Source organism: Suncus etruscus, chromosome 13 (assembly GCF_024139225.1).
Source record: "Suncus etruscus isolate mSunEtr1 chromosome 13, mSunEtr1.pri.cur, whole genome shotgun sequence".
Lineage (NCBI taxonomy): Eukaryota > Metazoa > Chordata > Mammalia > Eulipotyphla > Soricidae > Suncus > Suncus etruscus.
Window position 1 is genome coordinate 43,966,540 of NC_064860.1, and position 27,522 is coordinate 43,994,061.

The window sequence follows — 27,522 nt, forward strand, 5'->3', positions numbered from 1 at the left end:
GAAGAATAAGGGAGGCATAACCCATCCCATTTCCTTACACATGAGTGGGATGGGACAGACACTTTTTTTTTTTTTGGTTTTTGGGCCACACCCAGCAGTGCTCAGGGGTTACTCCTGGCTGTCTGCTCAGAAATAGCTCCTGGCAGGCACAGGGGACTATATGGGACACCGGGATTTGAACCAACCACCTTTGGTCCTGGATCGGCTGCTTGCAAGGCAAATGCCGCTGTGCTATCTCTCCGGGCCCGGGACAGACACTTTTACTGTCTTTGGATCAACCCTTTCTTCATTCCATTTACCAGGTTTTCTGATCCCAGTCCACCCAACTGGATCATTTCCACCAAAACACACACATATGCCATGCAGAGGCCCAAGGTCCCAATTCACATTCTGAGAGTGATGTGTGGGGGAAGAAGGATTATATGGAATCTGCCAGGCCCTTTTAAACTGTGATGTGGACGGGGAACCCCTCCCACAAATAATTCCATGCTGATGTCATAAAGGTGTCAAGAAAATTCTCAGGAAGAGGCTATAGATTCAATACAATCTTTGCTTCAGGAAGGGACCAGGATACAACATACAGTATTTTGTTTAGGGTATGGGTATATGCCTGGCATGCATTCAATTCAGGTTTGATCTCTGGCAACACATGGTCTTCAAAGTATCCTTGGTGTGGCTTTGAAGCTCTGGAGCACCACCAGAGTGGTTCAGAGTGGTCCAGGATCTTTGGTACCACTCAAGACTCTAAGTAACACCATATCCTCAAGAATTTGCTATGAACTCCAGGCCTGGTTGGTTGAGAAAAGCTTGTGGAGCCTCCTGAGTACTGCTTTTTGAGTACCCCCTCAAAGAAAAAAGAAAAAGGTAAAGTATGCTATGTCCATAGGTATTGAGAGGAATGTGACTCAGAGCCCTGAGGTTCAAAATGGCAAGGAGAAACCTTACCTTTTCAATTGTAGAAATACTGGTTTATAAGAGTGCAATCTAACTGTTTTGGTCTTTGGGCCACAGCTGGCTGTGTTCAGGGCTTGCTTCTGGCTCTGTGCTCAGGATATTGCTCCAAGCATGGTTCAAGGATCCATATATGGTTCCAGGGATTGAACCCAGGTGGACCACTTACAAGATAAGTGCCCTACCTGCTGAAGTACTCTTTCCAGCTCCAAGAGTGTTTAGGGATACAATGCTATCACATCATATCCATCTAAAGATCAATATTCCTCTAGCACTGTCCATTGGGCCATTTCAGCCCATTTCCCCCCTGACCCACTATAGTGGCCAGATCTTAAGGGTTCGTTTCCACTAGACATTGTCTGTTCTCTTGCTTCCTTTAGTTTAATATCATCTAAAGTAAAGTCACTCTTTGCTTTAATCTTTTTTTTGGTGGGGCAGGGTATACTCTTGGCTCTGCACTCAGTAATCACTCCTGGCAGACTTAGGAGACAATATGGGATGCTGAGGATCAAACTCGGGTTGGGCGCATGCAAGACATGCATCCTACCCACTGTGCTATTGCTCCAGCCGTTTATTTTATCTTTCTGACTTGGCTCACTCAATGTAACTACTGCCCCCACACCCCAGTTCTATCCACATTGGACCAAAAGCTGTCTCTCCCTGTTTTATTAAATTTTTTTGTTTTGGTTTTGGGACATACCTGGCAATGCTCAGAGGTTACTCTTGACTCTGCACTCAGGAATCACTCCTGGCTGTGCTTGGAGAACCATATGGCATACTGAAGCTGGAATCCAGGCCAACTGCAAACAAGGCAAATATCTTACCCACTGTACTATCACTCTGGCCCTGAGACTCCCTGTCATCTCATTGCTGAGTCATCTTCATGATGTGCACAGACCTCAGCCTCTCCATACACTCCTCTTATGGGACACTTGGGTGGTTTGACATGAAAGAATCATGTGCAATCATTACCAAGCAAAGAGACCCATTTGGAAACACTACAGATTCTATCTCAACCAAAAAGAATGTGAGACAGACAGATTAGGGATTACAAGGGCTAGTGGGAGGGAGAGGTGAATTTTTAGGAACAATAAAACTATTCCCTCTCTGGGTCCTCACACATCTTTCAAAACCCAAGGTGAGTCTTGATAGGAACTTGGGACCCCAGATGATGATCCTATTTCCTAGTAAGTTCTCAGATGGTAACTAATATATCAATGTTCTGAAATGACTATAGGAAAAAGAAAAGACCTAAAAGCATAATTGGTTATTGAGGTTCAGCAAAGTGGGGAGGGGACAGTCAGAGTAACAAGCTGGAGAGGTGAGAGGTTATATCTCAAGGAACTTTGGGATGGAACAATTGTAGGTGATGAAAATGAACAGGAGGGGAGTCATGGTAAAGATCGTAAGAGAGGACAGAGAAAGAGACTGCAAAAATGAGGGGTCAAAAGCCAAGAATGAAGATTCCTCAGGATCAGGCATCTCTAGGTGAAGGCAGGAAATGAGACAAAGCAGGATATCCTTGAAAAAGGGAACATGATAGGCTGGAGAGATAGTTCAATAGGTAGTTAAAGCACTTGCCTTGCAACTGGTAAAATTCACAGTACATTATTCTCCTGACTGAAAACTCTTGAACACCATCAAAAGGTGAATAGACTGGGTCCCTGCCTTGTGGAAGCCTTAGTATACGCATTTACACCTCACAACCATAGCCATGCCAATGACCCAACTTCACTGCTTCATGACTAATTTCTACAGACGTACCAAACTGAATAAAAAAAAAAAAACAAAAAGCAAGTACACTCGTTTGGGGGCTGAAACCTCTGGATTCTTCTTGGAGTGGTGGTGGTGGGCCATTTTCCCCCCACCTCCCAACCTATACTTGGGAATTCCCAGAAGCCACACCCACATCCCAGAGTGGTCACCATATAAGCTCATCAGCCTAGATCCACAGAACCTGGAGTTCCTGGAGAGCATGACCACAAATGTGACTGCATGACACTTCCAAATGTCTGAATACAGACAGCCCAGTAGGAGTACAGCAAATTAGATGGAAAAGTAGTCTAGAATCCTAACTAAGCTCAATAAACATAAACAACAACACTGAAGGCTCAGCTATTTTATGCCCCCATGGTAAAATATAACAATTTTCACAATTTTTTTTACTGGAATATTTTTCGACAATTCCATTTAACAAGCAACTTAAAAGAAATTATGTTGTGCCTGTTAAAGGGGCAGACTTGGGGTGGGTGGAGAATAGGGAACAATGGTGGAGGTACTGCTAAACTGTTAGTAGGATTGGTGTTGAGATATCGAATGCCTGAAACAACTGTATGTAAACAACTCTGTAAACCATGGTGTTTAAATAAATTAATTTTTAAAAAACGTACTTCCAGGTGGGGTGGCTGGAGTGATAGCATAGCAGTAGGGTGTTTGCCTTGCATGATGCCGACATGGGACAAACTCGGGTTCAATTTCCAGCATCCCATATGGTACATTGAGCCTGCCAGGAATGATTTCTGAGTGCATAGCCAGGAGTAACTCCTGGGTGCCACTATATGTGGCCCCCAAACAAAAACAAACAAACAAGCACTTTCTTTGCATGTGGCCAACCCCAGTGTGAATCTCTGACATTGCACAGGGTCCCCTGATTAGTATCAGGAGTGATCTCTGAGCCTAGAATCAGAAATAGACCCTGAATTCAGTGGCTTGTGGCCCCAAAATAGAGGAAGGAAGATGATAGAACCTAGGATGTGATTCAGTGACAGAAAATCTGCTCGTTGTTGCATGAGGGCATGAGTTCGGTCTTTGACACCACCCCTCCTGGCCACAATCCTCCACACTCTCATTGTATCCCCCAATGCCTATGCCAAAACAGGGGTATGAGACACACACTGTCATGGTGGCATCACAATGACACCAGCAATGGAAAGGAGAGTGGAAGGAAAGGAGCAGGTGGCTGTTGGGGGTACAGAACACTGCACTGTCCTCGTGAGCTCACCTTCATCACCCCATGTCTGTGGGTTATTTTCACACACTACAGGTGGAAGAGTTTCTCTCTAGCTGTGACTCATGTCTGTGTGGAGACCACAAGTCCAAGGTCACGACTGGTATAGCAGGTTCCCAGAAGCATCTCTTCCTGGTTCCACACAGCACCTGCCAGCAGTCTCCTCTTCAGGAGGAGGGGACCAGGCAGAGTCCTGGCATCAGAGATGAGTGGACACTGTGATTCTCATTTCAGAAAGTTCCTCTTCTGACCCAGACCCCTGTTTCCTCAAAGCACTCACTTTGAAGGGAGGATTTCTACCCAGATAGAAATTTAGTAATTCCGAATCCACATACCCAGGTCCTGAGCCAAGTACAATGCTGCAGGCATCTTTTTGCTTATGTTTCTCCTGGGCCATTCGCTCAGGCCAGACAGTTCAAAATACTTTATGTTCCAAAATGCTTTTTGTTTTCATCTGCTCTGCCAGGGATCATCCAGATGCCTATTTGTGGGTTGCAGTTTTCTACCTCCAAAAGAAGACCAGATTTCTGAGATTTGTTTCTTAGAGGCTAGGACAGGTTAGGAATTTTTTGAATTCTCATGAACCCTCACAGAAAAGAAAAGAAAGAAGAGATTGGAATCTTCATCAGTTTCACAATGACTGAGTTTGATAGAGTTTATGCAGAATTCAAAAATACTCTGGGACTGGAAAGAGGACAGCAGAGATGGCACTTGCACTTAGCTGACCCAGGTTCGAGTCTTGGCATCCCAGATGGTCTCTTGAGCAGTGCCAAGAGTAATTCTTGGTGAAGAGGCAGGAGTAATCCCTGAGCATTGCCAGGTGTGGCCCCAAATAACCACCACCAACAAACATCCATGGAGCTGGAGAGATAGTACAGCAGTCAGGGTACTTGCCTTATACACAGCCAACCCAGGTTCAATCTCTGGCATCCCATATGGTTTTCATGAATATAAAGCCAGGAATAAATTCTTTTTTTTTTTTTTTTTTTTTTTTTTTTTTTTTTTTTTTTTTTTGGGCCACACCCGGTAACGCTCAGGGGTTACTCCTGGCTATGTGCTCAGAAGTTGCTCCTGGCTTGGGGGACCATATGGGACACCGGGGGATCGAACCGCGGTCCGTCCAAGGTTAGCGCAGGCAAGGCAGGCACCTTACCTTTAGCGCCACCGCCCGGCCCAGGAATAAATTCTAAGCATTGCTGAGTGCAGCCCAAAAACCACAACCACAACCACAACAACAACAACAACAACAAAACCCACAAAAACTCTGGGGCTGGAGAGATAGTGAAGGGAGAAGGGCACTTGCCTTTAATGCAGTCAACTATGATTAGATCCCCGGCACCCTAGAGAGTCCCTTGAGCCCTGCCAAGAGTGATCCCTGAGCACAGAGCCAGGAATAATCCCTGAGAACTGCTGGCTGTGACCGAAAACCCCCAATTTCCCTAAAATTTACTAAAAGGCCAAACTTCTAAAAGGCCAAACAGACTGCAGATTTTTCCTCTTTCTTGTCTGGCACCAGAAGCCCTTTATTAAAGCCACAGCTTCCATGGTTGAGGGAGTTTGAGTCACCCTGGCACAGGATATGAGCCCCCACATCCGTGTGCCTAAGTTCCCTACCATCAAGGGCCAAGTTCACCAGCTGGTTTCAAGGAAGTGGGCGGAATTCAATTGTTTCCCCCACCTCACCACCCCCTAACATACAGCTGCTCCCCCTCAACTTTGATAAGGGGCTGCACCCTTTCATTCACAAATAATCTAGGCCCCTCTGAGTTATTTTCCAGAAAAGGTGCTTTTACTTTTGTCTTGGGCAACCTGTTTGGAGACTTGCCTAGAGCAGGAGAGAGCATTTCTGAGGCTTTAGAACAAGAACTCAGTTTTGCCTAATGGGAGGGAAAGGTGGACCAAAGGGCCCTTGTGTGGCCCCTGGTATCAAGATCAGAAAGCAAAGTTGAGGGCCAGAGAGATAGCATGGAGACAGGGTGTTTGCCTTGCATGCAGAAGGATGGTGGTTCGAGTCCCGGCATTCCATATGGTCCCCTGAGCCTGCCAGGAGCGATTTCTGAGCGTAGAGCCAGGAGTAACCCCTGAGCGCTATGGGCTGTGACCCAAAAACCAAAAAAAAAAAAAAAAAAGCAAAGTCAGGGGCACAGAGATGGTACAATGGTTAAGGTATAGGTTCAATCCTGGCTCAATCCTGGCATCACATGGTCTCTTGAGCATCCCTGGATGTGGCCCTGATAGAAACCTCTGCTCCCTTCTGGGGTGACCCCTAGTACTACAGGGCCTGAGCACGTCTTCTGGTCCTCTCATTGAACACCACACTCTGGCTGGCTGAGTCTCATTAGAAGGGTCTCCATGTCTCCTGAGCACCTCTTGGGAAGCCCCCCACCCAAATGATGAAGTCTGGTTTCCATGAAGTCTTTCTGTATCCCATGACATGTCCAACTGAACCCAAGTGTCTCTGTCTCGGCATCCAGCCCTTCTGTCTTTCCATATACTGACCCCACGTCAATATTACCTCCATTTTCCCCCCAAAGAGCCACAGATTTTTCTTTGGGGCCTCACCTGGTGATGCTCAGGGCTTACTCCTGGCTCTGCACTTAGGAATCACTCCTAGAGAAGTTCAAGGGACCGACCATACAGGATGCCAGGGATCAAACCTGAGCTGGTTGTGGGCAAAGCAAGCACCTTACCTGCTGTGCTATCACCCTAGACCAGATCCACAGCTATTGGGTGAGAAGGGGGTTTGGGTCACACCTGGTAGTACTCAGGGGTTACCCCTGGCTCTATGCTAAGAAATTACTCCTGGAAGTACTCAGGAGACCATAAGGGACACTGGGGATGAACCTGGGTTGGCTACACCCTCCCCACTATGCTATCTCTCCAGCCCCATTCACCATAGCTATTTCTTTTTTTGTTTGATTTTGTTTTTGTTTTTGGGCCACATCCGGCAGTGCTCAGGGGTTACTCCTGGCTGTCTGCTCAGAAATAGCTCCTGGCAGGCACGGGGGACCATATGGGACACTGGGACTCAAACCAACCACCTTTGGTCCTGGATCGGCTGCTTGCAAGGCAAACACTGCTGTGCTATCTCTCCATATTTTTTATTCTACTTTATTTTTAGTATATTTTTAATTTAAACACCATGGTTATGAGGTTGTTCATGATACCGTTTTTTTTTTCCATAGATAAAGTTGTTCACAATTGAGTTACAGTTCTACAATGTATAACAACCTTCACCAGTGCATATTTCCCACCACCAATATCAACCGTTTCCCTCTCTCCCTCCCTGATACCCTCTTCCCTCCCACCTGCCCTCCACTGCCTACCTCTGGGGCAGGCATTTTACTTCACTCTACTATCTCTTTTTCTCTCTCCCCCTCTCTATTTTCTTCTTTCTTTTCTTTTTGACATTGTGGTTTATACTACTGCAAATGAAGGGGTGCCCCTTTCAAAGCATACCCTTCTCTACTCTAATTGCACTCTCCACTTTTTCTAACTGGCTATTTCTAAGTGGCTTTTCCTGCACAGATATCCATGAGCACATAGGAATACTGTGAGGGAACATACACCTCATGAAAATGCTTGGATACTTCTTGGTGATGCTGGAGAAGAAGGTCTTGGTCAGAGGTATATGGTGGGAACCATACCCAGAGCCTGGCACCTCTGAGGCATTTATTCCTTTCACCATGGAGCCCCAGTTCTGCCACTGAGTGGTTTCCTATCTGTGCTCCTGTCTACACCTTGGGCCAGAGGCCTTGTTTTCCAAATCACTCAAATGAATAAAAGCACTGGGGTGATGGGGCAACTTTCTATCAGTTTCTACCAGTCTCCCATATGCCAACAACCCTACTTTGCTTGAGCTCATCTCCTAACCCTCGACCTCCTCCCAGGTTCTGCTTTCTCCCTCCTGCCCTTTGCCCTTGGTCAGATGTCATCGCATCAGGCAGACCAGCAGCCAAACTGGGTGTCAGCTTCCAGATCTGAATGTCTCAGCAGACATTCATGGAGCTGTGGCTCCATGGCTAGTACCTAGAAAGAGTATGACCCAGGGGGGGAAAAGGCAAAGAAGGATTTTATCCAGTGGGCACCAAGCACCGGGGTAAGGGTGCAGACAGCAGAGGTGGGGGAGCTGGCCACAGCATAGGCCAGAGAAGGGTCCATGCTGAATCAGTTCCTCACAGAGATGGAGCTTTCTAGACTGGACACAGTCTCCCTAGATTGCCACATGCCCCCCAGTAGGTAAGGAACAGTGAAACCAGGGTGTTGGTCCCTGTCACCAGTCCTCATACAGCCCAGTTTTGACTTGGGACTTACATTCAAGCAAATCAATAAGGTTTTAGCATGTTTCTTTCCCAAGAAAGGAAAGAAACTAACACTCTCACTCTCTTTTTCTCTCTCACTCTCTCCTTACCTAATTGTTAAAGCTATTCCCTTGGGCCTTTACCCATGGACCCCTTTGCCACTGCCACTTCCATAGGAAGAAGCCATAGTTTCTTCCTGGGGTGCATCTAAAACATCTTCATATTTCATCAACTAGAGTGAAATTTCCATGGCATGATTTTCAAGGACCTTGCAAGGAAAACTTTTTCCCCTATGTACTATGTAATAACAAGGGGCCAAAAAAATAGTACAGTGAGTAAGGTGTTTGCACTCAGAAGATGCAGGCTCTATTTCAGGGATTGCCTATGATCTCCTAAGTCCCACCAGGAATGATCACTGTGCACAGAGCCAGGAATAAGTCTTGAGCACTGCTGGGTATGGTTCAAAACCATCAAACCATTATAATGTAATAATATACTTTATTATAACATATATACATGGATGTAATGTCATCTGTGTATGTATGCACACATATTTATAATCACTTAAAGAGAAGAAGTGAAAAATCACTCTGCACAAATGGCAATGCTGGGTTTACCCTCATGGTTCTATCTTTTTGTGCTTGTTTTCTATTTTTATTGTTTATTTGTTTGTTTTTTGGTTTTTGAGTCACACCTGGTGATGCCCAGGGGTTACTCCTGGCTATGTGCTCAGAAATTGATCCTGGCTTAATAGACCATTTGGGACGCCAGGGGATCAAACCTAGATCAGTCCTAGGCTAGTGCGTGTAAGGCAGATCTTACCCCCTGTGCCACTGCTCTGGCTCCTTGTTTTCTGTTTTTTTTTTTTTTTGTTTGTTTGTTTTGTTTTTTGATTTGGGGTTATACCTGGCAAGACCATTTACTCCTGGCTCAAAGCTCAGAATTATTCCTGGTGGGGCCTGGGAAACTATATAGTGCATTCAAGACAGCACCTTACCCACTATACTATCTCTCTGCCCCCCTTATGGCTCTATTTTAAACAGCTTTAGTTGAAACTTCTTTCATCTTTTCAATCAAAGGTTAAAAAATCTTATACAGGAACTAGAGAGATAGCACAGCGGTAAGGCGTTTGCCTTGCATGCGGAAAAACGTTGGTTCTAATCCCGGCATCCCATATGGTCCCCCGAGCCTGCCGGAGTCGGTTCCTGAGCATAGAGCCAGGAGTAACCCCTGAGTGCTGCCGGGTGTGACCCAAAAAAACACACAAAAAAATCCTATACAAAGCAAATACCCTGTTGCATAGCCAGCCCCCAGACTTGAAAATGATTGGCAAATTTCATTTGTAGAAGTTCAGAAGGGATAGATTCAACTATCATTGACCCCAAACATCTAAAGAAAAATCCGTTTCTTTTCCTTCTGGAGGTGGAACTAACATGCTCCTCTCCGAAAAGCCAGAGCCCCGTGGTCTTTATAGAGGACCAAGTACATTTGATAACTCAATGCTCAGGCCTCACACAGGAAATCTACACTCAGTCTTTTCAGATCAGATTGGCCAATTTAGCAGCCCTCTCCCCCTGAACAATAAAAGGCTCAAAGAAACCCCCAGGGAAGCCGACCAGCCAAAACATACAACAGGGCCCCACTCCCATGTCACAGAGGCAGCTCCGCCCCAACCTCCTTGCTCAACAGCCTTTTTTCTTAGATTCACACTCCCTCCTATTCAAGATACTAGGATGGATTCTTAGAGTCCAGGTAGAAATGAAGGCCTGGGATCTGTCCTTCCCTGGGTTTTATTCCATGAGCTGGAAAATGATACATTGGTTTCACTGCTCATATTAATAAATCCCTGCCCTCCTCAGTGAAGATGATAATGATTGGAGAGTAGCAGAAACACATCTCCAAAAGTTATCTGGTGGAGCCCAAGAGATGGTACGGCGGTAGGGTTCTTACTTTGCATGCAGAAAACTTGGGTTTTGTTCCCAACAGCCCATTATTGTCCTAAGAAACCCACCAGGAATAATATCTGAGCACAAAGCTAGAAAAACACTTTGAGTATAGCCAGTGTGGCCCAAAGACTGGTAACTTTTGTTAAGTTTAAAAAGCTATGTGTGAGGGGGCCAGAGCAATAGCACAGTGGTAGGGCATTTGCCTTGCACACGGCTGACCCAGGAAGGACCTAGGTTCAATCCCCGGTGTCCCATATGGTCCCCCAAGCCAGGAGCGATTTCTGAGTGCATAGCCAGGAGTAACCCTTGGTGTCACTGGGTGTGGCCTAAAAACAAACAAACAAACAAAAAAAGCTATGTGTGGGGCCAAAGCGATATAACACAGCAAGGAGGGCATTGGCCTTGCATGTAGACCTGGGTTTTATCCTCTTATTCCATATGGTCCTCCAATCCCCTGAGCCTTCCAGAACTGACTCCGGAGCACAAAGCCAGAGTAAGTCCTGAGCATCACCAATTATGGTCCAAACCAAAAATTAAAAGCTAAGTGGAATGACCTGTCATTTTTCCTTCCCTAAAGCAGTCACCAAAACTGGAAGCCAAAACTGTTTCTCCCTTGAAACAAACATAAAACAGCCTTTCTTGGAAACCAGGCTGAGGCCCACCTCCCCCTGTACTGGTCAGAGTGTTAGAGGGTCATTTCACTCCCCTCTTCTTAGGTTTCACCTTAGAATGAGGAGAAGTTGCACCATTTCGTCCTTTGTATTCTCCAGGCCCAGGGGAGGCCAAGCCATGTAAAGAAATCCAGGCGCCGCCAGGGTAATAGGCCTGGCCGAGTCCCGAGTTCCATTCTAATGGAGTGGCTGGCGCACACTCTATGGGGTGACCCCAGGGACCCACGCTCGCTTAACTCTCCACGACCCTGTGAGTGTGGCTGCCAACGGCAATGGTAGCTTCCAACCTCTCCACAATTGCTGCAGGCCCAGAGTGAACATGAGAAAACGTTGCTTGCAGCATTATGCCTGGCAATGATGCTGACAAAGACTTGGTAAATAATGAAGATCGGTGTCTTAGAGCATTGAGGCCCCAACAATTTTGCATAGCTTAACCCATAGAGAGATCCAGGAGCTAGGAAAAGACTCAGTCCTAGCCCTAAATCTAGTCCTAGGTCTAATTCTCACCCTAACCATCACCTTAATATTTATCCTAAAACTAGCCCTAATTCTGACCCTAACCCTGTGCCTAATTCTTACACTAACCATAACTTAACCATCATCCTTATCCTAACCATAACCTCAGCCCTACATCTTTATGCTTAACCATAAAACTAGCCCTAATTTTGTTGTTTTTTTGTTTTAGGGCCACACTGATGGTACTCAGCCCTTTTATCGTAACCATAGCCCTAAATCTTACTTTAATCATAACCTTCATTCTTACTCTAATCCTTGTCCTAACCATAATCCTAGCCTTAATTCTTTCCACCATAGACCTAGTCCTATTCTTACCCAAACCATAACCCTAAACATAGTCCTAATCTTAACCCTAACCCTAGACTTAATCTTTACCCTAAGCATAATTTTAGCCCTAATTCTTACCTTATCCTAACCTTTAACCTAGCTGTAGCCCTAACCATAGTCCTAATCCTTACCTTTATACTAGGTGTAATCCTTCCCTAACCCTAAACCTAACCCTAGTCCTAATCTTAACCCTAACCCTAGACCTACTCTTTTTTTTTTTTTTTTTTTTGGTTTTTGGGTCACACCTGGAGGTGCTCAGGGGTTACTCCTGGCTGTCTGCTCAGAAATAGCTCCTGGCAGGCACGGGGGACCATATGGGACACCGGGATTCGAACCAACTACCTTTGGTCCTGGATCGGCTGCTTGCAAGGCAAACACTGTTGTGCTATCTCTCTGGGCCCTAGATCTACTCCTAAACCTAACTCTAACCTTAGCCCGAGACCTAAGTTTTCCCTTACCCTTAATCTAGCTCTAGCTTTAACCCTAACCCTAGCCATAGCTCTGGTCTTAGCACTAGCACTAGCCCTAGTTCTAAACATAACCCCAACACCTCCCAGATCCTGAAAGAGGATTTCAATTCCTCAAATCATTCAATCTCTCTACACGTCCACATCTGAAATGAGGATGACAGTGACTCCGCTGATGGCAGGACACCGTTGAAGAATCAAGGAGCTGCCATCTCAGGAGAAGCGTCTAGTGTATCCCTGGGCAGTCCAGACCCCAGGGAATGTAAATTTCTCAGTTCTGGAGATGGGAGAGCTGGAGTAGAGGTTGTCTGCTGGGCCACACTCAGCTTGGGGTCTACTCCTAGCGCTGAGTCTGGGGATTGCCCTCCGCAGTGCCTGAGGACCAGGCAGTGCCAGGGATGGAACTAAGGCCTGTAGCTCACAAAGCAAGTCTATGCTCAGCCGGTTGAGTATTCTCTGACCTTGAGGAAGGGTCACACGTCTATGTGTCTCAGTATGTGAGTTTGTATTGTGTGTGTATGAGCTGGCGTGTTTGTGTCCAAGATGTATGCCAGTGTTGGTGGATCTTTGTGTGTTCACCTATGTGTGTCTGTGTAAGCATGTATACGTCTGAATGTGTCTCTTTGTATAAATGTGTGTGTCTATATGTACTTGTGTATGTGTATATGTGCTTATGTCCACATGTGTGTATGTTTGGGTATATGTGCATATGTTGAATGTGTGTGCATATATCTGTGTATGTTTGTCTGTGTATTGCTATGACTGTGTGTATCTGTGTGTATGTCTCTGTGTATATGCTAAGTCTATGTGTGAGCTTATATATATGTAGTTGTATATATATATGAGTATGTCTGTGTATAAACCTGTGTTTGTATATGTCTGTATATAAATTTTCTATGTCTCTATGTGTATATGGGTGTGTCTGTGTATGTTTATGCACTCTGGGTGCTTATGTGTGCATTCAGGGGAGCAATTAGTTCCTTAAGACAGGCCCCTTCTTAGGCCCCCTAGAAACAAACCTGGGGTATCGCAGAGACAAGTGGATTTTTCCCGTATGGAGTCCAGAGGCTGGCCCTGTACACAATTTGATTTTATCCTGGGCCCAACCTGGATCAATCCATGTTGTATTTGCAGAAGTTCCATGTCTAATTTCCCCTAAGGAAAAAAAAAACCCTAACATTATTTTACTGTCCTGGTCTGTAGGGGAGTTTTCTGGAAACCAGGAAGAAGACAGAGATGGATGTTTTTGGTAAGAACCAGTGGTTTGGGGCAAAAGTTACTCCCATATTCTGAACTGATCCTGATAACAACATGAGAAATGTTTCAGCCAGAAATGCACAATCTAGCCACAGGTCAGCTGAACTCAGAGATTGAACATGATGCATCAGTCTTCCTCCTGCCATTTTTATAGAGGTGCAGTGAATGACACCTTAAAAAGGGAATCTATGCTAATTACTAATGAGACAACAGACATAAGAGATGAGTAAAAATATGAGTGATGAAAAAAATGAGTGATGAAAAAAACCACTCACTGTGTAATGCCCTGGGAAAAAACAATTAGAAAAAACCACCTTCATTTTATTTATCATTTTTCAGGGGGGCACACTTAGCTATGTTCAGAACTTCCTCCTGGCTCTGCACACAGGAATCACTCCTCTTAGGTCTTGGAGGATCGTATGGAATGCCAGGAATTGAACCTGGGTTGGCTACATACAAAGCAAGATCTTTATCTGCTGAACTATAGCTCCAGCCCCTCATCTTTATTTTAACATTTTTCCTACTTATTTTTATTACAATAGAAATAGAAAACCCAAAGCACTTATAAAAATCAATACTTTCTCTAGCCTGAGACTTTCAAAATGATATGAAAAAAAAAAAAACAGGTTTCTTGTTTAATTTGTTTTATATTTGGGGTGCCATGTATTGTATTATTTTGAGTCTAGATATAGTGCTCAAGGGTCTCTCCTGGTGGTGTGGTGCCAGGGATCTTCTACAGGCAAAGCATGTTCTCCAGCCCATTGAGATCTCTAAGGCCTTAAAAAGAAGAAGATCTGGTGAGAAGATGTTCAGAATGTGAAAACACATGTACAGAGGTGAATAGTCAAATAACCTTTTTCTATGTGTCTATGCATATATATGTCTAGATATATACTGACAGAGGTATAAGAAGAGGGTGATGGAGAGGGCACATAACTAGATAAATAATGATGGTAGGTAGATAGGTAGATTAGGTAAAGTTCTCTCTAGAACATACATAGATTTCACTGGTAAGTAAATAGATCATAGCTAGGTTGGTAGTAGACAGGCCAACATGTTTTGGCCATAACTGCAGAAAGACACATTCATTTCACAACGCAAAATACCATGCCCAGGGTTTATTGGGTGCATGGTGCCTTTATAGAAAGGATGTCCAGAGCCCAACAGTAGAGGTTTGCCTTGCACACTGCCGACCTGGAATAAACTTGGGTTTGATTCCTGGCATCCCATATGGTCCCCCATGCCTGCCAGGAGTGATTTCTGAGCACAGAGCCAGAAGTAACCCCTGGGCAATGCTAGGTGTGGCCCAAAAACAGAGAGGGAGGGAGTGAGGGAGGGAGTGAGGGAGGGGAGGGAGGGAGGGAGGGAAGGGAAGGAAGGAAGGAAGGAAGGAAGGAAGGAAGGAAGGAAGGAAGGAAGGAAGGAAGGAAGGAAGGAAGGAAGGAGGGAGGAAGGAAGGGAGGAAGGAAGGAGGGAGGAAGGAAGGGAGGAGGGAGGGAGGGAGGGAGGGAGGAAGAGAAAGAAAGAAAGAAAGAAAGAAAGAAAGAAAGAAAGAAAGAAAGAAAGAAAGAAAGAAAGAAAGAAAGAAAGAAAGAAAGAAAGAAAGAAAGAAAGAGAAAGAAAGAAAGAAAGAAAGAAAGAAAGAAAGAAAGAAAGAAAGAAAGAAAGAAAGAAAGAAAGAAAGAAAGAAAGAAAGAAAGAAAGAAAGAAAGAAAGAAAGAAAAAGAAAAGGAGGGAGGGAGGGAGAAAGGGAGGAAGGGAGGAGGGAGGGAGGGAAGGAGGGAAGGAAGGAAGGAAGGAGGGAAGGGAGGGAGGAAGGAAGGAAGGAAGGAAGGAGGGAAGGAAGGAAGGAAGGAAAGAGGAAGGAGGAAGGAAAAGAACTGTCCAGGGGCCAAAGCGATAGTACAGCAAGTAGGCTGACCCAGATTCAATCCCCAGCACCACCTGAAGTGATCCATGAGTACAAAGCTAGGAGTAAGGTCTGAGCAGATCCAGGACTGGGTTCCCAGAACCAAGCTGCCTGGGGAAGAAGGTTCTATTTCTCTCTCCAGATGAGGCTCTGGAATCACATCCAATCCCACCAGCTAGGGCAGGAGTGAGCTTCGGAGCCCGCTTTCTGGCTGGGCAGCATTCTTACATCACCCACTTCAAGATGCCGTTGCAAACACAGTCCTGACAGGCCTGCTCTTCTTCTTGATGCCAAGAACAGCACAATAGCCCCCTCTTTTTAATTTTTTTTTGGACAAAGCTTTTCAAATGCTTGGAGATCCACATGCACTGAGTCATGGCCCCCAACAAATTCTGCACATTGGCTCATGCCAGGCCCCTGCCTGCTCCAAGGGGAAACAATGCAATATTTTCTCTCTGCTTGGCAGAAGGAGAGAAATATTTTTTTTTTTTTTGGTTTTTGGGCCACACCAGTTTGACGCTCAGGGGTTACTCCTGGCTATGTGCTCAGAAATCGCCCCTGGCTTGGGGGGACCATATGGGACGCCGGGGGATCGAACTGCGGTCCTGATCCTTGGCTATCGCTTGCAAGGCAGACACCTTACCTCCAGCGCCACCTACCCGGCCCCTGGAGAGAAATATTTTAATTGGAGTTTCAAAGAGGGGTGAGAGGGGTGGCCAGCTCTGAAAAGTGGGGGGGGCATGTCTGGATTGAGCCAGGGCCCTTTGGGTGGTAGTTATTATTTTAGGGGCTCTGTTCACTTGGTTCCTCAGTGTGGGGCTATAAAGAGGTTCTGCCTATGGTCACAGAGTTTCAGGTGAACCCCACAGGCAGGGATAGAGGCAAATGTATGTCTCTGAAATAACAGGATCCAATCAACACACTCATTTATTTATGTGGGTTTAGGGGCCACATTGGGAGGTGTTTGGAGACTACTCCTGGCTCCGTCCGTGCTCAGGGGTCACACCTGGCATTGCTCAGGGAACTTTATGTGGTGTTGAGGATTAAACCAGGTCAGCTACATTCAAGGCAAGAACCTTAACCCCTGTACTATGGCTCCCAAGCACTTTTTTTTTTTTTTTTTTTTTTTTTTTTTTGTGGTTTTTGGGTCACACCCGGCAGTGCTCAGGGGTTTTTCCTGGCTCCGTGCTCAGAAATTGCTCCTGGCATGCACGGGGGACCATATGGGACGCCAGAATTCGAACCAATGACCTTCTGCATGAAAGGTAAATGCCTTACCTCCATGCTATCTCTCCGGCCCCCCAAGCACTCTTTTAACACTTTTAACCATGTATGTGTGTGTTTTAACCAAAAACACCATTGTTTGTCTACAAAGAACAAAAGTCCTTTTTTCCCCAATACAATCATAATTAACTTACAGAAGTGGGTATAGACAGACCATTTTTGTTTGTTTGTTTGTTTGTTATTTTGTTTCTGGGCCATATCTGGCAACTCTCAGGAATCACTCCTAGCAGTCTTGGGGGACATATAGGATGCTGAGGATCAAACTTGGGTTCATCCCAGGTGGGCACTGTGCAAGTGTGCAAATGCCCTACCACTGTGCTATCACTCTGGCCCCATACAATTCATTTTTAAAAGCATTTCCCTTGAATAGGAAACTTAGCTTCAATAAATCCAAACATTAAACTTTTACTTTTTGGTCTTTTTAATTATTTTTTTTTTGGTAAATCATGATATTTACCAGAATAGACAGCTAACAACAAGAGCTTACTAAACCTGCCATTATATATTCACTAGAGATACAATAATTTCCCAAATATGCTGACTACTGTACTTTTTCTTTTTCTTTCATTTTTTGTTAAAAAAACAGACCCTAACAAGTCAAGGAGAGCAACTCACACATCAGGCACTTCTCTAGATATCAGCCATTTAGCCAAATTTGATCTAATTTAGTCAATTTGCTTCCTTCTGGTAAAATTCTAAATTCAGTGACATTGCCCAGTACCATGTTGACAAGGACATCAGATTTTTTTAACAGCTTTTTAGTCTTTTAGAAGGGTCTAATCCATGGTGTGTGTGTGTGTGTGTGTGTGTGTGTGTGTGTGTGTGTGTGTGTGTGTGTGTGTGAAAGAGAGAGAAAGTTGGTCACATGAGGGTGAAGGAAAAGGAGAGGATCAGAGAGAAGGAGAAAGGTCAAGGGCCAGTGGGAAGATCAAAGAAAGGCGGGTTTCCAGCTTTCCTCTCTCCCTTGGAAGAATTCAGAGCAAATTGCTCCCCTCCAAGGGCTTCCTCCACAGAGATGGTGAAATCACTGCGGGGGTTGCAAGCGCATCCTTGACTGCCCTGAGCAGTTGAGTTCAAGTCTGAACGCCTCTCAGAGGCCTCTTCCCCACATGGCAAAGGTTCGAGCTTGAAATAAAGAGGCCCTTGGGCAGAATAAAGATGATAGACAAGCCCTTCACTAGGATCATGAAGAAACAGAGAGAAAGAAAAATCCCAATGAATTGGATTAGAGATAAAAGGGGGAGAAATGACAGCTCACACCTCAGAGATACGAGAGATCATCACTAACAGCAAGCGACCTCAACGCTGGAGGACCTAGATGAATAGAATCGGAGGGATAGCATAGTGGGAAGGGTGCTTGCCTCACATGCAGCCAACTTGGGTTTGATCCCCTGCATCCCATATGGTCCCCAACCACCACAAAAAGAAAAAGAAAAAAAAGAAAGAGAAAAAAAGAAAGAAAGAAGGAAGGAAGGAAGGAAGAAAGGAAGGAAGGAAGGAAGGAAGGAAGGAAGGAAGGAAGGAAGGAAGGAAGGAAGGAAGGAAGGAAGGAAGGAAGGAAGGAAGGAAGGAAGGAAAAGAAAAAGAAAGAAGGGAAGAAGGAAAGAAAGAAAAAAAAAGGAAGGAAGAAAAGAAAGAGAAAGGAAGGAAGAAAGGAAAGGAAGGCAAGAGAAAAAGAAAGGAAGGAAGGGAAGGAGAGAGAATGAGAAAGAAAGGAAGGGAAGGAAAGAAAGAAACAAAGAAAGAAAGAAAAGAGAGAAAGAGAAGAAAGATAAATCTTATAACCTCCCTATATGGAACCAAACAGAAAATCTGAACTTTCAAGAAGACTTACTTCCTCCTCTCAAACCCTTCCAAAATAGCAAAGAAACAAGAATCCTTTCTAAAAGTGTTGATAGAACCAACATTACTCAAATACCAAAAGTGATAGAGACATTACTTTAAAAAAAATAAAAAGAAAAGAATATCTCTGAGGGTCATACACAAAGATTTCTGAATTCAAATCATCTGCTGCTGGTCTGAAACTCTTTATTTACCTAATGTTTCCTTTTTAGGGAAAAAAAGTCTCATTAATCCTAAAATCCCTAGAAATCTACCTTTTTCACAAACAAGAAAAAAACTGAGGAGGGGAGAGCGTTAGCATTGCAGAGGGCATTTTCCTTGTATATGATCAACCCACCTTCTATCCCCAGTATCCCATATGATCCCCCGAGTCTACCAACAGTAATTACTGAATGCAGAGCTAGGAGTAACTCCTGAGCAGGGCCACTGGGTTTGGCCCCAAACCAAAACTCAAAAATAAGAAAATAATAATAATAATAAAAGAGAGAAACAAACTGAAATTAGAAGCAAAGCAGACACTCAGTCCATTGAGCCTCTCTCTAGTCTTGAACACAAATATTTTAAGAAGACGCAAGCGAGATCCTAAGAACTGCTTTGTGAATTCTCCAGCTCAGACCAGTCTACACACAGGGCTGGATGCCTCTTTTCATCAAAGGTTGTAGTGGGAAAGTCATAGCATCTCATCTGCCTTGGACATGAAGCCTCTTGGCCAGTAACGTTTTGCAGTTGTTCTTGCAAAACAAGAGGAGGGAGGCAATAAAAAAATGACTGTCTCTGAACTCCACCATCGAACTGAGTCATGCGAAGAGGTTTCAGTACAAACGTGGCCTTCTGCGTGCATCCTGTTCCAGAGAAGCAGCTATAAACCCAGCATGTAGATCTTCAAATTTTTCCCTCAATAGCTGGACAAAAGCAAGACAGATACTTTTGTGAGCTCTTGTTTGCACCTGCCTCCGTGGCACAGAAGGGGAGAAAGGGCTTGGTGGCCCAGACTTTCTGCTTCCCGATTCCATTGGAATGATTTATGGTCACTAAACCGGGAAACCTGCAAAGCGCCCAGCATGAAAAGAGGAAAGATGTTCAGAATCAAGAGAAAGAAAAGCCGGACGAGGAAGCCCAGAGCTCTACGAGACTCTGAAATGCTACTCTAAAAGCTGCCCGAGTACACATCACACAGGCCCTGGCAGACAAAAAAGGGGGTTATTTTCTCCAGATTATTCCCCCCACATGGCAGTAGGGGAGGGAAGAGATTCATTTGTACTCATCAAAGGAATGCGAACGGACTTGAAATGGGATTACATTCTATTATGCTCATCCGAATTAAAGATTTGCTTTGGAGATCATTCTTAGGTTTCTCCCAGCTTGCTACTCCAACCCCAAATGAGATGATTTGTATTCCACGGGCATCAGAGGCAGACGCGAAATCAGACAGTTTGCAAACATGCATTGCAGATTCCGTGGCCTGGGTCGAGAATGTTAATGGTGCCTAATTCTCTATGTGCCATAAACTCGCCTCTCTGGGTGAATCGAATCCCAAGCATCAATTTACCCCTGAACTTGTCAATGCAGGAATAATCCAACGTTAAGAGGGCCATGTGAGGAAGCGATACCAGTGCCTGGACATACAGGTATGACTATGGAAAGTCCTTGCATGGGGACCAGAGTGATAGCACAGCGGGGAGGGCACTTGCCTTTCACGAAGCTGACTCAGGTTCGATCCCTGGCATCTCATATGGTTCCCTGAGCTTGCCAGGAGTGATCTCTGAGTGCAGAGCCAGTACTAAAGCCTGACCTCAGCTGATGTGTCTTACACACACACACACACACACACACACACACACCTCAAAAATTAAAAAAATTTGCTGGGCATAGCTGTCTATTGGTGGTGGACACATTACTAACACATTACTAAACCCTCTATTTAGACTTCTGGGCATTGGATACTTTTTGGAAAGTGCAATTTGCCTAAAGTGATATCCATCTCTTCAATTGCTCTCCTGTTTTGTTCTCTTCTGTGGTTTGAGGGGTCATACCCCCCATAGTGCTCAGGGATTACTCCTCTGTGCTCCAGGATTACTCTTGGTGGTACTCAAGTACTGTATGTGATCCAATCCAAGTTGGCCATGTGCAAAACAAGAGCCCTCACCACTGTTCTATCCCTCTGGCCTTCCAATTGCTCTGTTCTTCATGCAGCCATGAATCTGCTGAGAAGGCTGCATCCTCAGGTCAGCCTTGGGGATGTATCATCACATGGAGGGCTGGGCTTTGCAGACCATATGTGGTGCTGGGGATTGAATCTGGGCAAGTGCCTTCCCTGCTGTATTATCTCCCTGGCATTCTTTCATCAGCTTTTATAAAACTTATTCTAAGTTCTTATCACTTTGAACATAGTCTCTCGATTTTTCCTGTTTTCTTTTTCTAGAATGCTGGTCAGAGGTTCACAGACCCATTCTGTCTTCTTTCTTATGAACTGTTTTTCTTATGCCTTTACCTCTTTTGCTAAATTTATTCAGTTTTCTTTCCCAGTTTTCTCTCTTCAACTATCTAATCTATCCATATATACATTAGAAAGCTTCTAATTTCAACGAACATATTTAGTGTTAGTATATGTATTTTGGTTCTTTTTTTCAAACATGATGATTCTTTCTTGATGGCCATTCACTCCTTTCTCCTGACTATTTTCTTTCTCTTTCTCATTTCCATCCTTTCTTTCTCCCTTCTTCCTTTCTTCCTTTCCTTTCATCTCCCTTCCCTTCCCTTCCTTCCTTCCTTCCTTCCTCCTTCCTTCCTTCCTTTTCCTTCCTTCCTTCCTTCCTCCTTCCTTCCTTCCTTCCTTCCTTCCTTTTCCTTCCTTCCTTCCTTCCTTCCTTCCTTCCTTCCTTCCTTCCTTCCTTCCTTCCTTCCTTCCTTCCTTCCTTCCTTCCTTCCTTCCTTCCTTCCTTCCTTCCTTCCTTCCTTCTTCCTATTTTTGGATCATACCCAATAACACTCAGGGGATACTCCTGGGTCTGTATTCAGGGGTCAGTCCTGGTGGTCTGGGGATACCAAATGGTGCTGAAAATAAAAGGCTCATTGCCAGATCTAGCACATGTGCTTCATTCAGCCTTTTGAACTATTTCTGCTGCCCTTTAATTTCTTATTATGCTTTATATTCCTTCTTATTTATTTAGATCTCTGTTGTCTGGCTACTGTCTGTTACTCACATCATGTTATTTGAGATTATGTGTTCATGATCAACAAGATTTCCTCTACAGGAACCTTCTGGAGCCGCATAAAAGATGTTTCTACAGAGGGAGCATCTGTTTTGCCAAATACCCTGGGGGAATTATCAACCTGGAACAAATTAATTAGTTTCTCAGCTTCGGTTTCCTGGTAAAGGTTCTGTGAATCCAAAACCCAAAGTCTAGAAAAGACAGGACAATGGTTTCATATACTCTGGGGAGATAATTTTACCTCCAAGACTGAACCCAGGCTAATTCAATCTGTCACCTATTTTTCCTAGAAGGCTGAATTGCTTCTCATCTACCTTTTTTAAATAAATGTTTGCCTATTCCATGAACTGGTTCTATAAGAAAGATCTATAGGGGCGGGAGAGATCGTATAGCATATAAATCATAGTTTGCCTTGCATGGAACTAAACCAGGTTTAAACACTGGCTCCACACACAGTCCCCTGAGCATCACCAGGAGTGATCCCTGAGCTCAGAATCAGAAGTAAGCCCTGAGCATCACCAAGTGTGACTCCCAAAACAAACACTAATCTGTGTGCTCTCTTTGGCAATACATATACTAAAATTGGAATCATACAGAGAAGATTAGCATGGTTCCTGTGCTAAACCCAAAACAAACAAAATTATCTTTATTTTAACTCCTTATTGTACATTAAACTAAAGGACTAGTATTGGGGCCAGAGCAATAGTACAGCAAGTAGGGTGCTTGCCTTGATTGTGGCCAATAGGGTTTTATACCTGGCCCCAAGAATTGCCAAGAGAAAAAAAAATTTGGCCACAACTGAACATATTCATGGATTATTCTTGACTTTGCATTCAGGAATTACTCCTGGTGGTCTTGGGAAACCATATGGGATACCAGAAATCCCAGACAGTGTGCAAGAAAAGTACCCTACCCACTGTACTACTATTCTGGCCTCAAGTTGTAATTCTTTTTGTTTATTTTGTTTGGGGGTCACACTGGGTGATTCTCAGGGATTACTCATGTTTCTGCATTCAGGAATTACTCCTGGTAGTACCCAGGGTGAACTATACAGGATACTGGGGATCAAATCCAGGTTGATTACATGCAAGGGTAGTGCTCTACCCATTATACTAATCACTCTGGCTCACTAAGCACTAATTTTTTTGTTTTGTTTTGTTTTTGGACCAGGAGTTACTTCTGACTCTGCGCTTAAAGATCATTCCTAGTGGTGCTCGTAGAACCATATGGGATGCTGAGGAGCAAACCCGGGTTGGCCAAGTGCAAGCAAATGTCCAACCCGCTATGCTATCATTCTGCCACCCCTCTGCCAGCAGTAATTCTTGAGTTCAGAACCAGGAGTAACCCCTGAGCTTTAATGGGTATGGCCCAATAACCAAAAATAGTATTTATTTTTTAATAAAAAGGACTATTATTGGTCTTATCTTTGCCCTCATGAACCTGTTGCACCCTGCTTGGGAAAGTCAACACCAGGCCTTAGGAGAGTCAGAGGGTCAATGTCAAGGTAATTTTGCTAGTGGTTTGATCCCTCTTCATTTTTGTTCCCTGGCCACTTTGTACAATCAGCTACCAGCTCACATTCAAAGATTGTTCCCTGTGTTTTATTCAGTAACATTAGTAGTCTCTTGGGGAAAGAGTTTCAGAACAGCAGATCTAACGTATTTCTAGATTCCTCTGCTGTCAGCTCCTGCATTCTTTGAGCTGGAAGATCCTCTTCTTGGGCAGTGGGGGATGGGACAATGCAGGTCTATGACAAGGAAGCCAGGGTACTGTCGAGTGAATGATCACTGGCACACAAGTGGCTCTGCTTGAAATGATTTAAAATTATTTTTATTCAGTGGCTGGGGTGATACGACAGCAAGCAGGGGTCTTGCCTTGCACACAGCCAACACATGTTTAATTCCAGGCACCCTATATGGTCCCAGAGCACAGAGCCAAGAGGCCTGAACACTGCTGGGTGTGGCTAATGGGAGAAAATGAAAAGAATAATTATATTTATTTTCTGTGCCAGAGCAATAGCACAGAAGGTACCACATTTGTCTTGCATGTGGCCAACCTCAGGTTGGCTCTCCAGCATCCCATACAGTCCCAAGTCTGCCAGGAGTAATTTCTGAGCTCAGAGCCAAGATAAACCCCTGAGACCAGCAGAGTGTGGCCCAAAAACAAACAAAAGAGAAATAATTTGAGAAGTTATTATTCAGGGTTCAAGAGTTACCCAAATTACTGAACCTTCCTTTGTATCTTGAGTCCTACTATTGATCACAATCATTCTCCATTCAAAATGTGAGGGGTTTCTCTTTTTGATTTTGTTTGGGGGGGCACACCTGGTTGGCTCTGAGCTCAGAAATTGCTCCTGGCAGGCTCGGAGGGACCATATGGATTGCTGGGGATCGAACTCAGGTCTGTTCCAGGTCAGCAGTGTGCAAGGCCAACACCCTACCGCTGTGCTATCACTCTAGCCCCCTCAAAATGTGGGGTTTAGGGACTGGAGCAATAGCACAGCAGTAGGGCGCTTGCCTTGCATGCGGTTGACCCAGGACGGACCTGGGTTCAATCCCATATGGTCCCCTGAGCCAGGAGCAATTTCTGAGTGCATAGCCAGGAATAACCCCTGAGTGTCACCAGGTGTGGCCCCAAAACAAACAAAAAATAGTGAGGTTTAATAAATATGAAGTTTTAAGACATTGTCTGAAGGGTGGAGAGATAGTACAGTGGGTAAGGTACTTGCCATGCAAAAAAACTGACCTGGGTTTGATCACAGCTACATAGAATCTTTTGAGCCCAGCAGAATGATTCTTAAGCAGAGCCAGGGGTGAACCCTAAGCACCGCTGGGTGTGGCCAAAAATAAATAGATAAGCAACACATTGTCCAGGTCCAGAGAGTTATTACAGAAGCAGCTAACCCAAGTTTGATCCTCAGCATCACTGGAGTCCTCTGATCATCACTAGGGGCCGGTCTTGAGCACATACTCACAAATAACCCCTTAACCCAAACCCACAAATAACTGCTTGGTACAGAACAGTGGAGCTAACCAACTGCTCTGCTTTTCTGGGGAAGTCTGATAAGAAGTATCTGCCTGGCAGGGCTAGCACTTTCCCTGCGATGATCCACAGAAGGTCCAGCTAAGGCTGAATAGAACCAGGATCAGACAGTGGAGGAGACACAGACTTCAAGACACTGGCCAGCCACCTGCCCATAAGATATTTATTTTCCTTCCGCTTTCTCAAACCTTTGTTAGCCAGGAAAGCTAAATGCAGCAGCTTCACCAAAAGGAGCAGCTAGGGGTTGCTCCTGAGCAGAGGGTCCAGACCCCTGAACACCATTGATTGTGGTCCAAAGTTTATAAATGAAAGAAATAATCAAATGAGTCTCAGAAAATCTCAGAGAGCCCTGCCCCAATCCTCTGGCTTCATTACCTAGCTTAAATGACAAGAATGGAAATTAGATTTGGTATGTTTGGGAGAGGAATGCTCTAGGGACCCTATGATGTCTATAAGGATAGAACAGAGGTAAGCAGCAGACAACAAAAAGCTGTAACTTCTAGACTATCTCTCTGTCCCACAGCTAACATGTTTTTGAAACTAGAGAATCTAAGTTCAACCCTGCCTCATTGGGGACACGGTGATGGGATGGGTGAAGGGATGAAATATTCTATGAAATCCAACCCTTAACAACTTTTTGTTTTACTTTGTTTTTGCTTTGGGGTCACATCCAGTGATGCTCAAGGCTTACTCCTTACTGTACTTGGGGATCACTCCTGGCAGTGCTCGGGGACTATATAGGATGCAGGTATTCGAACCTGGATTGCTCAAATGCAAGGCAAATGCCTTATGTACTGTATTATCTCTCCAGCCCCTCAACAAGTTTTAAACTCTGGATCTCATGGTAATTCATTTTAAAAAAATGTTTTAACACTGCTGGGGCCTGAGCCATAACACAGCTGTAGGATGTTTGCCTCACATGTGGCCAACCAGGACGAACTCCAGTTCCATTCCTGGCATCCCATATGATGCAGGAGCAATTGCTGAGCACAGAGCTAGGAGTAACCCCTGAGCACTGCCAGGTGTGGCCCCAAAACAATAAAAAAATGGTTTTTAACACTGCCTTTAGACGTTACTTGCAAACATGAAAGTAGGGTGAGTGTCAAAGACAGGAATTGTGGGTGAAGGAAACAGGGAAACTTTAGCTCTTACCATGCTCATTGTATACTTCTTCAAGCATGTTAGAGCCATGCTGAGTGGTTCTTAGGGGGCCATGCAATGTCAAGATTCAAACCCGGGGCCCGGAGAGATAGCACAGCGGTGTTTGCCTTGCAAGCAGCCGATCCAGGACCAAAGGTGGTTGGTTCGAATCCCGGTGTCCCATATGGTCCCCTGTGCCTGCCAGGAGCTATTTCTGAGCAGACAGCCAGGAGTAACCCCTGAGCAGTGCCGGTGTGGCCCAAAAACCAAAAAAAAAAAAAAAAAAAAAAAAGATTCAAACCCAGGATTCCTACAAGCAAACTGAAATTGGTATCCACAGCTGGATTCATTGAATCAAACTCACTGACTGATAACACCATGGTTCACTATAAATCAGACCCAGTTTTCTGACCCTGCAGGGAGCTGGTACTCTACTCCCCCTCTCCCTAGCTGCATTCGCTCCAAGATCAAGATCAACTGGAAAAGCAAAAAGATATCTTTAAGAAAGAGATCAACAAACAGAAGACCTAATGCATTTCTATGGATGGACCAGCTCCCAATGGGAGAGATCAACAGAGATCAATAGAAGAAAAGGGTGAGGCATATCAATTCTTTGGACAATGGAAGGAGCTATGGTCTCCCCCCACCTCCAGGGATCAGAAAAAGGTGCTCAGTCCCCCCAGCAGACCCCATTCTGGGCTCTTCCTTTTTTTTTTTTTTTTTTTTTTTGGAGGGATGGCAAATCCAGCAGCGCTAAAGAGTTTCTCCTAGCTCCCAGCTCAGAAATTACTCCTGTCAGCTCAGGGGACCATATGGGATTCTGAGAATCGAACTCAGGTCTGCTGTGTGCAAAGTAAATGCCCTCCCCACTGTGCTATCTCTCCAGCCCCAACCTAGGATCTTCTTGAAGCTTCTGCACAGTTTCTAACTGTGCAGTCTGAGCACAGCAAATTAACCTCTCTGGACTGTTCCTCACCTGCTAATGCTCACCTCCAGGACTGCTCCCAGGAGGACAAACTTGAAGTTCAGGGTGCTCAGTGCTGGCTCCCTGCCTTCCCGATACTACTTTGAAGATGCTGCTAGGTAAAATCACCTGGGAAGTTTAACAACCTCCCTAGCATCCATCCAGACTCCCCTCTCCGGAGTGGGTGGAAGAATCTTCCAAGATTCCCTCTTTGCCCTGGAAACAGCCAACCTGACTCAGATGTTACTCACTTTTTTCGTGGCCCTTCTTGGGCGACAGCTGGCCACAGCCCACCCGCAGACGCTGGAGTCATTCCTCTTTGCTGACACACAACATCCATAAGATGTTGCCCAGAGAAGAACTGAGGGAATGGGGGTGAGGGTGCAAAGGCTTAGGAAAATGTGGAGTTCTGCGTGGGCACCAGTGTGGGGTTTGCCCCTGCGAGGGGGCCTAAGTGTGTGCAGGATTCACAGGATGTGGGTGCTGATTCTAAGGTGGGCAGGTGTGTACTTGAGGGGTTGGGGTGCAGTGACAACCTAGGTAACGGTTTCCTGGGTTCTGGAATTCTTTGTTTGTTTTAGGGGGCCACACCCAGTGGTGCTCAGGAATTACTTCTGGCTCTGCACTTAGGAATGTGTGTTGCTCAAGGGACCATATGAGATGCCAGGGATTGAACCCAGGTCAGC

The 27,522-nt window shown here is 45.0% G+C and overlaps 1 protein-coding gene and 1 pseudogene across 1 annotated transcript in view; one reads left to right on the forward strand and one right to left on the reverse strand.

Annotated features, from left to right (window-relative positions):
* Positions 1-27,522, reverse strand: part of EVA1C (eva-1 homolog C) — a 71,657-nt gene that overhangs the window by 38,418 nt on the left and 5,717 nt on the right. The window lies entirely within an intron of this gene.
* LOC126026906 (uncharacterized) lies at positions 22,243-22,343 on the forward strand (annotated as a pseudogene).